The sequence below is a fragment of the Lutjanus erythropterus genome, chromosome 17 (genome assembly GCF_056507025.1).
Source record: "Lutjanus erythropterus isolate fLutEry1 chromosome 17, fLutEry1.hap2, whole genome shotgun sequence".
NCBI lineage: Eukaryota > Metazoa > Chordata > Actinopteri > Lutjaniformes > Lutjanidae > Lutjanus > Lutjanus erythropterus.
The window spans coordinates 9,036,281-9,047,296 of NC_139333.1; positions in this window are offsets into that span (position 1 = coordinate 9,036,281).

Sequence of the window (11,016 nt, forward strand, 5' to 3'; positions counted from 1 at the left end):
TCACTAAATGCATTTTTGGCCAAATACAATGACAAAATTACACACATCTAACAGGATAAAATAATGGGGTAAAATGATGAGGTGATGATCTTTTATATCCAGAGGGTCAAAGGTCAGCTTCACTGTAACATCATATTCATGTTCAGCTCTCTATCAGCCCTCTGTGCTCCTGTGCGAAAAATAGTCTGAGTGAAGACAGCATGAAATGATTCACTGGAATCAGACGTGCATAGTGATAACTTACAAAATACACTCAATACTTTTTATTAAATTCCTTCAAAGTCACAGGTTAGTGCAGCAGTGACTCATCTTAAATTCCACTAAAGTCTTCACTGCATTCATTATATGAGTCTGGAGAGACATGATGCAAACTGCAGCTTGACTGGTTGGAGGAGACATATTCTGTTTTCTACAACCATTGACAGCTGACTTCTCGCTCTTCTCGACCAACTATCTGTGGGGGCCGCAAGTGATCAGCAACTGCTTCAGTTTGAAATCTTGTTTTAGTTCGGGACAACAAACATGGGGGGGTCACGTTGATGTTGGCAGTCATGGTGGCATTGCAGCAGGTGCTTCACCATCTGTTTCCTGGCAGGGTTCTGCACTCTGTAGTGCACTCTTCTAGTTTGCTCACTTTCTCTTTCAACACAATGCATCTAACAGGGTGTTCATCTTAAACAGAATATTCTTTTTTGCTTTTCATGAAATCACAGCTGAGTTTTTCAGCTATTCAGCAAACTGTAGCAGAACAAGGGGTTTAGTTTCTGCACTCTGTTTATGAATAATAAACATGAAGAAGTTATTCATGTGCAGTGATATGCAGAGTTAGAGATATGTATTAAGTTATTTTATTTCACGCTAGCAGAAACATTCAGTTTTCCAGATTTAGGTTGTTGTGGAAGTGTTTTTTGATGAAGAAGGAATGCAAAGATTAGAATTTCCACAGTTTGTTCCTGGTAATAAACAGGGTGTATCTCCTGTCCTTGGAAAACCTCATATCTTGCTCAAATCAACAACTTGAAGAGACGCAAGGGACATGTGCGGACCTGCCCGCAGGCACATCCTCAAAGGCCCCAGGCCTCATTTACGGTAATACACAATTAAGTTGTCATTTTAAAAACCATACTGGGTATTCACTTAAGAAAAAAAATTGCACTGTCTGTCATGATTTTGCTGTGATTAAGGAGTTAGTCAGAGTTCAGCAGAATCAGCTTTTGTAACTGTCAGAGTGTTTCTAATTGCAGCTTTAAAATGGGTTGTACTGGAGTAAGGAGAAGTGTGGGTTGCAGTCTGTGTTTTAATTGTATCTGTGCATGAAGGTGCAAGTGTGTTTTGATTGCATCAGTACAGTGTTGGGGAAACTAATTTAGCTTGTTTAGTTAATTAATTCAAGAAGATATTGAATGACAGCCAAACCTCCAACAAGAATATTAATTTGAACTTTGAATTTAGGGTAATCTATTGACAGAACATGGCAGAAATTCAACAGAATATTCATAACTATGTTTCCATTAGTGTGTAATCACCTGAAAATTAGAACTGTTTTGTTTTTGTTAGCTCAGAATGAGCTGTTTTTATGTACGTAGAGGAAGTTTTCCTCCATGGAGACAGTTGCCCTGAATGGTCAAACTAAAGTCTGGGTCCAGATACAGACATTGACATTTTGTTCAAGTTTTTTTTACAACCACTTAGTTTTTCCTACACACTTGTATTTTTGGCTGAGTTTATTACTCTCATAAGCATAGCTCTTAGCAAAAATGGGCTGCACTGACCAGCAGACAACGTTAGCGATCAGCAGAAAGTGAAGCATTTAGAGCCAAAACCAGTCGGTGGAGTCAAAAACAGAACTAAAAGGAGACTGAATATTAGACAAGTCACAGGCATACTGGACCTTTGTTATGCTGGACTGTTGTGATGTGGTTAACATTATTAAATTGTCACAGTTTAATTAGGTTTGGGCACCAAAACTACTTGGTTAGATTTAGGAAAAGATCATGGTTCAGGGTTACATTTCAGACATGACTTAAGTCCAGCACAACCCCAATTCCAAAAAAGGTTGGGACATTGTGCAAAATGTAAATAAAAACAGAATGCAATGATTTGCAAAAACTGTTCAACTTATATTCAATTGAATACAGTACAAACACAAGATATTTAATGTTCAAACTGATAAACCTCATTGTTTTTTTTTAAATATACACTCATTCTGAATTTGATGCCAATAACATGTTCAAAAAAAGGTGGTATGATGTCATGTTTACCACTGTTTTCCACTCAGTAAGTGTTTGGAACTGAGGGCATCATTTCTGAAGTCTTGAAAGTGAAATTCATTCTCATTCTTGCTTGATACATGATTTCAGGAGCTCAACAGCATAGAGTCTCTGCTGTGCTTCATAATGTGCCACACATTTTCAATGGAGGACAGGTCTTGACTGCAGGCAGGTCAGTCTAGTACCCAAACTCTTTTACTACGAAACCATTCTGTTGTCACACGTGCCGAATGTGTCTTGGGATTGTGCTGCTACAACAAGCAGGGATTGCTGGATTCTCTGCATCTTGTAATGATAATATGGATTTCAGATGGTGAAATTCCTAAATCCCTTGCAGTTTTGCATTGCGAAATGTTGTTCTTAAACTGGTTTAACCTCACCCCATCCATACTTCTGAATGACTGAGCCTTTCGAGGATGCCCCTTCAGTATCCAATTTTTGACTGATGTGTTATCATCAAAAGACCAAATGAAGGAACATCTATCTTTGCCAAGACACTTCAAACACCTCACTTAAACACTTTCTGCTGATTTTTTTTTTCCTTTAAATTAAATCCCATCCAAATCCACCTTCCCTGGTGACTTGCTGCTGTTCGCTCTGGGGGCCCTGAAGAATTCAGAATTGCTCTCAGCCACGGCAGCATCCTTCCACTAAAATAAATGATAGTCATAGTATTTGGTAAGGAGTATCTGAAACTGTTTAACCCTAAACACCACAAATGTATGTCACATTTCCTTATAGGCCCGTCTGGGGACCGTCTCTTGTGTGGGAGTGCAGTGCTTCCCATAGAAAAGCTCAGGGAAGCAGCTGTATGCTGCTTTTTAATGGACATGAGAAAGTTAACCATACATGTATCACATGTACCACATACATACATGTATTTCTAAAAAAAAATATTTTCTCATTGTTGCCCCTTGTGGTCACAGTAGTTCACATCAAACAAAATCAAAGGTTTGCTGTGAGGAGCTACTCTGCGATAAAGCAGCTCAAATATTATGATAAGCTCCCAAAAGCACTTGTCATATGACACGTACCACCTTTTCCCACAACTCTCTAACACTGCGTGTGTGTGTGTGTGTGTGTGTGTGTGTGTGTGTGTGTGTGTGTGTGTGTGTGTGTGTGTGTTCGGGTGTGGTCCCGCTGATTCAATCTCTTACCTCCTTCCTGTCATCTCCTTCCTTGATAGCCATTCTTCACAGCCTCTATTCATCTTTGTTCCTTCACCTCCTCCCTCCAACAAGGACAACTGATGGAGGAGATAGTACAGTCGCACAATGTAGCTGCTGAAACTTTTTTTTTTTGCACCATAAATGAAATACAACAACAAAATAACAAGATGTGACACAGAAAGATGAGGCAGAGCATAATGCTTATAATAAAGCTGGCAAAAAATGCTTTCCACTAGACGCTAAAAGGTTTGTGTGACCCGTGAGTGCAATATGGTGTAATTTTGTCTCTTTTAAGGGTAACTTCAGTATTTTTCAACCTGGAACCTATTTTCTCATGTTTTGTGTCTAAATGACTTATGGGGACAACAATTTTTGAAATTGGTCAACTATTGAGCGAGACAGCTGCAGCTGGCAGCTGGCGAAACGGGCTGAAATGTAGTCCTTATGTGCAACTGTGCACGGTCAGTGAGTCCACTAAAAGTGTTTGTTTTGCCAGTGGCAGTTCAGATTGTTATTCTGAATGTTTGAGAACATTATGGAAAGGATTCCTACAGAGAGTAAGATGCTTTTTGTCTAATAGAAACAGGCAATTTATTGCAACGCCACCAGACCCCGTTTACAGAAACAGTACTTTTATCGTTGTCGCCATCGTCTTCAGTCAAGCTCAGCAAAAACAAAATAAAACTCATCAAAACACCTTGGCTCATTTTCCCACAGTTCTAACCATCACCAACTCTGGTCTGGTCAAAATAAACCTTTGATTTACTGCGTTGGATGAGAAAATATCTGGAGTGAGAGGTTGGAAATCAGAGAAGCGGCGCACAGAAACGCTGTGTACAGCCAGAATATTTTCACATCTATCAGCAAGGGTTTGTTTCGTCCAGAAAAACAGAGTTGGTGATTGTTGTAGCAGCAGAGAGATGAGCTGAGATGATTTTGGTGAGTTTTATTTTATTTAAGTGTCTTTTGTGATGTTAAAATGACCGTTTTGGGAAATGGAGCCTGGTTACTTTGAACAGAGCAAAATAACAGCTGTCTCTGGTTAACAAAATGATCTTACCCTTTAAAAAGGTCTTTCTTTGTAGCAATTCTTTCCATAACATTGTCAGTCCCTTGAAATAACAATCTGAGCTTGTCAATGGCAAGCACTTTTAGGGGACTGTGTGCATTTGCCCGGCTGGTGGCACAACGTTGCATCTCAATTTTGCTTTTGCTGACTGCGTTGAAGTCTAAAAAACTGGACCAGTTTCAAAAATGTTGCCCCTATTTGTCACTTAGACACAAAAACATGGGAAAATATGAGGGCACACATCAAAAATACTGAAATTGTCCTTTAAAAAGTGCATTTATCTTATCCTTTTCGTCCACCAGCAAAATGGCTAGTAATTGGTCAGATTTTACCAGCCATTCAATAGTTTAGCATTGTTTTTTGGGCTAGTGATTGAAGCAAACCTTCCTCTTCCTCACAGTCCTGTGTGTGCATGTGTGCACTTTTGTGTGTGTAGAGGGGTATAAAAAAAGATTTAAGGCCCTCCATATTTTACAAGGTTACATTCAGTACTAGACATTAAGATGACAAACTGCCTCACGCACTCGTACACATACTCCCACTGAAGTCTTCCCTCCAGGGCTTGACTGCAGAAATAGCCTTGTCACTGTGCTGAAGTTGTGTTCCACTCAGCATATTGAAGATTATGAGGGATCAATTGTCTCTAAGCTGCTCTACCATTAACCTTTTACCGGCTCATCACCTCTCTTTTTTTTTCTCTGTACTCCACTTTCACTTGATAGCTGTTCCACACGTTTCATGTCGGCTCTCTCTCTACTTCCCTTGTCCATCGTGCCCTCTCTCTCTTACGCACAAAACAAATGGCAAAATTGGCCTTAAAGCTTGTCTATAGTCAGATTAAACAAGGACAGACTTGACAAAAAAGATCCCTTGCCTGTTGCCTACCACTTACTATTAGTTCATGTAACTTACTGAGTTACTTTTAGACCTAGGCAGACATGTGCATGTGGCAGGTCAGGGCAGGTCACAGCAGCTGCTAGTCAAAAAGCTAACCGAAGGATGGAGTACGAGGGAGAAGGAGAGACGCATACTTTGGTAGTACTGTCATTGTTTTGAGTTTGTTTGGCTCTTCGTGGGGGAATATGCAGCGATGGAATCTAATTTGAAGGCCACACTCAGAGAGGTCGACTTTGTCTCCACTACAGCCTACATCTGGACAGCTAACAGCAAAAGCTTTCTGGGTGTAACAGTTCACTGAGTCAGCAGTTCAACTTTGGAGCACAACAAGGTACAAAAGGAATATAGTAATAGGACGAGTAATGCCGTTGTGAATTTGTTTTGTCATGATTAGCTTATGAATTCTTGCATTATGGCCAAAAACATGTTTGTGAGTAACCTTGACCTTTGACCACCAACATTTAATCAGTTCATCCTTGAGTCCAAGTGGATATTTGAGCAAAATTTGTAGAAATTCAAGGGGTTCTTAAGATATTGTGTCTTCTGTCACAATGGGACAAATGTGAGGTGACAGAGACTTCTGACCTCCGAATTCTAATCAGTTCATCCTTGAGTCCAGGCGGATGCTTGTGCCAAATTTGAAGAAATTCCATCAAGGTGTTTTTGAGAGATTGTGTTCACAAGAACGCAACCGACATATAAGGTCACAGCGACCTTGACCTTTGACTTCTGTCCAACCAAATTTAATCACTTCATCCTTGAGTCTGAGTGGTCATTTGTGCCAAGTTTGAAGATGTTCTCTCAAGGAGCTCTTGAGATGTTGTGTTCACAAGAATGGGCAACCTGGAAACATAATGCCTCCAGCCACAGCTGTCATTGCCATGGAGGCATAAAGACATTTATTCATGTGTGTGAAGTGCCACATAAATACAGTCCGATTGATTGATTGGTTGATTGATTCAGTGGAGCTGAACTAAGAGTAGGAACACTCTAATCACACTCTCAGAATGACTGGTCCCAACACACTCTGATCTGATGGCCACTGGCAGCTGGTAATAAGGGAGAGGCTACATATAGCTGGCTGGGCAGGAACTGACCTTCCTGTCACAAGCTTTCTTCTCTAACCTTTAGCTCACCCCTGCCTAGGATACAAATGTACAACCACACAATATACACAACATTAAGTCTTTATATGACATTATTTTTTTTTTTGAAAATGACAATGAATCAACCAATCAACAAAGAGTTCGTAGAATCATATAATAAATGAATGAAGCCATTACATGACATCTTGACTTCTTGTACCCATAGCAGTTCAGTCAGGTTTGTGAAATAGATAAGTATGTGAATGTACTGGTGCTATGCTGTGGTTCCAGCGGCCCATTATTTTCAAAATCCCAATAGTCCAAAAAATGTCCTATTGGCCTGGAAGCCCATTTGTCTGAAAGCCCATTACTCCTCTCTCAGACACACTCTCTCAACCCTGACCCACGCCTCACACGCTGCATGAGCCAAGACTTAAAATTCTCTAATATCTAATAACCAATATCAAACATGTTTGATTTTGTTGGAACAGGCAAGACAACAAAAGACAGACCGAATGTTTGATCGTCTTACATCTAACAACTAAGATGACAGGGGCACTGATCTAAGAAATAGGGTTTCGGAACAATAGGCATTTGAATTTGGGATAGCAGGCTGTCGGACAAATGGGCGTTCAGTCAAATTTTGGACTGACGGGGTTTCTGTATAATGGGCTGTTGGAACAGCAGGCAGTCCCCCATCTAGACTCCAGCCTCTCCGCTCTCCACAAGGAAATATCAAGCTCAGCACGGCAGGGAGTGGGGACTGATGAAACTAATCTAAGGGAAGGCCGGCTCTGAGTGCACAGGTGGATGCTGGGGTAGAGGAGGGACTTCTGAAATGCTTTATGCTTATGCTTAACAACAGCAGTGGTGGCAGCAGTAGCGAGCAACAGCACAACATTCAGCATTTGGATTAAGTTCGGATTAACGTTTGGTAGATGACCTCTGAGGAATTCATTTATTTAATACAGTTACAACAATTTTGACATCATGTCAAATATGTCTAGGCATTGTGTTGCAAAAATCTACTGAAGTTGGGTTGTTAAGCAGCTACTGGGGATGTTTAAATGCAAAATAGCTGCTTGAACAGCTATGAGAACGGCCATTAACAAACCTACGCCTCTTCCACTCGCCTCAGTGGCATCATATCACCATCCCAATCTGAAAGGCCGCCCTGAAGATGTGGGTCGCTTCTGCAGTACAGGTTCTTTGAAACTGTAATTGTTTCCACCTAGTTTCTGGCAACAGAAGCTGGTTGATCTTCAGTCTTCAGTCTCTATTAAGTGAAGTGTTTAGCAACAGACTTGTGACTCTAATGAACCTCCTTCATCAGCCATAATTTATTTTCTCTGTCCACCTTTTAATACTGAAAGGATAGCTTTTTAATGACTTATGTGGGTAGGGACATACAAATACAATACAGGGTGTCCACAAAGTCTCTACAATTTAAAAAATTTATTGCAAAAGTAATTGATGAGATGTTAATCAGATTTGTTCTATGTACTCGGTGGTTTGTTGAAGGTTTTCTCCACACATGAAGAAAAAGATTACTGATGCCATTGCCACCATTGATGAGGCTACACTACAGCGAACATGGCAAGAAATTGAGTACTGTCTTGATGTGCTTCATGCAACTAATGGTGTCCATATAGAGGTGTATTAAATGAGGCAAAAAAAATCTTCGATATCTACTTTTCATTTTGTAATTATTTCCACAGATTTGTCTTTTGTAATAAATCTGTTAAATTATAAAGAGACTTTATGGACACCCTGTATATTTGTTTGTATTTTAAAGGGTAATTATCACAATTCCATCAGTACGATTGACAATAAGTCAGTTTAAATGCACATTTGTAAACCTGACAGATAAGCAAACCAGGCTTTTTTCAAGTTGTCATGCAGAGATCAGCCCAAGACACCAATCGTCAGTTCAAAGTACAGCTCTCATCAGAGATCTCAGGATTACCACTTCATTTATGGAAATGTTACCCAGCTGAAAGAAAAAAAAAACTCTGTCACACTCCATCTCCTGTTCATAAGTACTTGAATCTGCATCAAGTAGCTGTCACAGGTGAAAAACAGGTTGTGACAAAATGGGGGCTCGTCCAGGATCTGAACTCTCCCATGGAAATGTTACCCAGCCAAAAGAGAAGGAGCTCCGTCACACTTAATTTCCTTGTTCATGAGTACTTGAATTTGCATCAAGTAACTGCTAAAACTGTAGCTGTAGTGCCTCTTCATCTTAGCATCTTGTACCACATCGAATGACTCGCTCGCTTGACAGGAAATTCATCTCGACCGCAACTCCGCAGAGGATATTCATACTTGTTGCACGGTGCACTACAAGTGCGGCAGGCCAGCCTGCGGGGATCTGACTCATGAACTTAAGGGGAGATTTAGGACCCTTTAGGACCCGTGGGAGCGAGGTAGGGACTGTTCCAATTCCAGAAGGGAGCATTCATCGATGACGAAGGAGCCCAGCGGACCCCGCTGGCACTTCGGAGGGTCCACAAGTCCCTGCTGAAAACTTCCCTTGTTACAAAGAGAGAGCACATGCTCATTACTAAGAGGAAAAGTCTTGTGTGCTTTGAACTTCAGTCTCATTTTCTGTTTCCTCTCAGATGCACACATACTGAGCGCTACATTGATGATCAAAGTATCAATTGAGTGGCTTACCCAGGGGAGGATAAATAGCGAGACAGAACACAATATTTTTTTCCTTTTGAATTCCCCCCTGTGCCATCTCGCCCCTCTGTTATTACCAGTCTGCACTCGCAGAGCCATTCAGGCCGGCGGCGCATGATGCCCCCACAGCCGATATGCTCTGACACTGGCAATAGAGCAGGTTAAGAAGGGCCTGCGGGCTGTCGCGGAGTCCGGACCGTTCCGGTACACCGGCCACGGCCTCTCTCCTGTCTGCCGCCGAGCGCTGTCATCGAATACCAAAACACCACGCTCTTTGATGGATTCACAGATCACGCGAAAAACAAGTCTCCCAAGAAATAAACAGAGAAGATGATGACTCTGTGAGTGTGTGCGTGTGCATGTGTGTGTGCACGCTGGAGGATTATCTTGGGTGTTGCAGATAAAAGACTGGCGTCTTTTGGGGAAAAGGATTATGGTTCAGCTAGACGGTGATGAGTGAAGAAAAAAATATGATAATTAAATTTGTGCATTTGAGCTGTTTGCCATAGTGAGTTTCCAAAATGCAAAATATATTGACTATGCAATATTGTTGCTTAATTTCAAGATATTTTTGATGTGAAAGATATTTTTAAGGAGAAATCTGCAATATATTTACTGTAATAAATCATGAAAGGAATATGATATGTCATGAGATGAAGTAAACCTGTGAAGCTGAAATACTCGCTTCTCTGACAACAACACTACAGCTGCACTGTCCTCATTTAAAATGTCTTCTCCGGACAGAAAAACAGTTTTCGTTGCTTGTTTCACATTAATGAGGCCTCAAATTAACGCAGAATGTTAAATGAATTATTGTCTGATTATAACAGTTAAAATCAGTGTATTTTCAGAGCAGTTGGCTTTTGTTTTCAGGATAATGGACTTAACTTTACATTGACAGACAATTTACAATTGTTTCATCAACTAGGACTCGTCCTCATTTGTTATCTAACCCCCTGGTGCCACCGTGAGGTTGACAGTTCTGCTTTTGAGCTGTCTCCAAAAATATTGGATGAATTGCCGTGAAGTTTTGTAGACGCATTAATGGTGATCCCTTTACTGTTCGTCTTGCACCATCATGATTTAATACCTGCAAAATCACATTATCACCCTCAGCTGGAGCGTTTAGCGCTGCATGATAAACTAAGACGGTTTAACATTTAGCTCTAAGCACCGCTGTGCCTTAGCGCAGCCTCAGAGAGCTGCTGTTCTGTTAAAATATGAGTATTGCACACTTGACAGAGAACACAACCTGCCACTCAGCTCTGTCTTTGTTGAGCCTCTCATGTATCGCTCTGTAGTCACATTTTTGGGAGGGGCCCTCTAACCACGCTGGAAACGTAAAGACAGACTGCCCAATAGACTGTTCAACCCCAGTTTAGGCATCCAGTCTTATGCTTCAAGTCAGCATTTTCAATATTAAACCAAGACCAGGATCTGTCTCTAATATATAATGTTAACTTAATGCTTTGAGTTGCGTAAACAGGCAAACATTCAGCTGAGGATCACGTAGGAAAACAAATTAAATATATTGCAAGTGACCATTTTGTTGGTCTGTTCAATATGAACTTTTTTCCATTCTTACTGTGATAATAACTGTAGTCCAGGCACCATAAAGTTTCATACAAAACGTATTTGCTGATGCTCCATTACCTTCAGAATTAGTTGTACATGAGGGTAATTTTTAGGAGAGAAAATTGCCACACAGACCAGAGAGAGAGAGTAAATTAAGAAGAAAGATTGCTGCCATGTTTGGCTTACAATCATTAATCACTGAAAGTATGGAAGCACATTCTGCATCAGTCAGTTTTAATACAAGTTTTTGTGTGTACAAGTGTGAA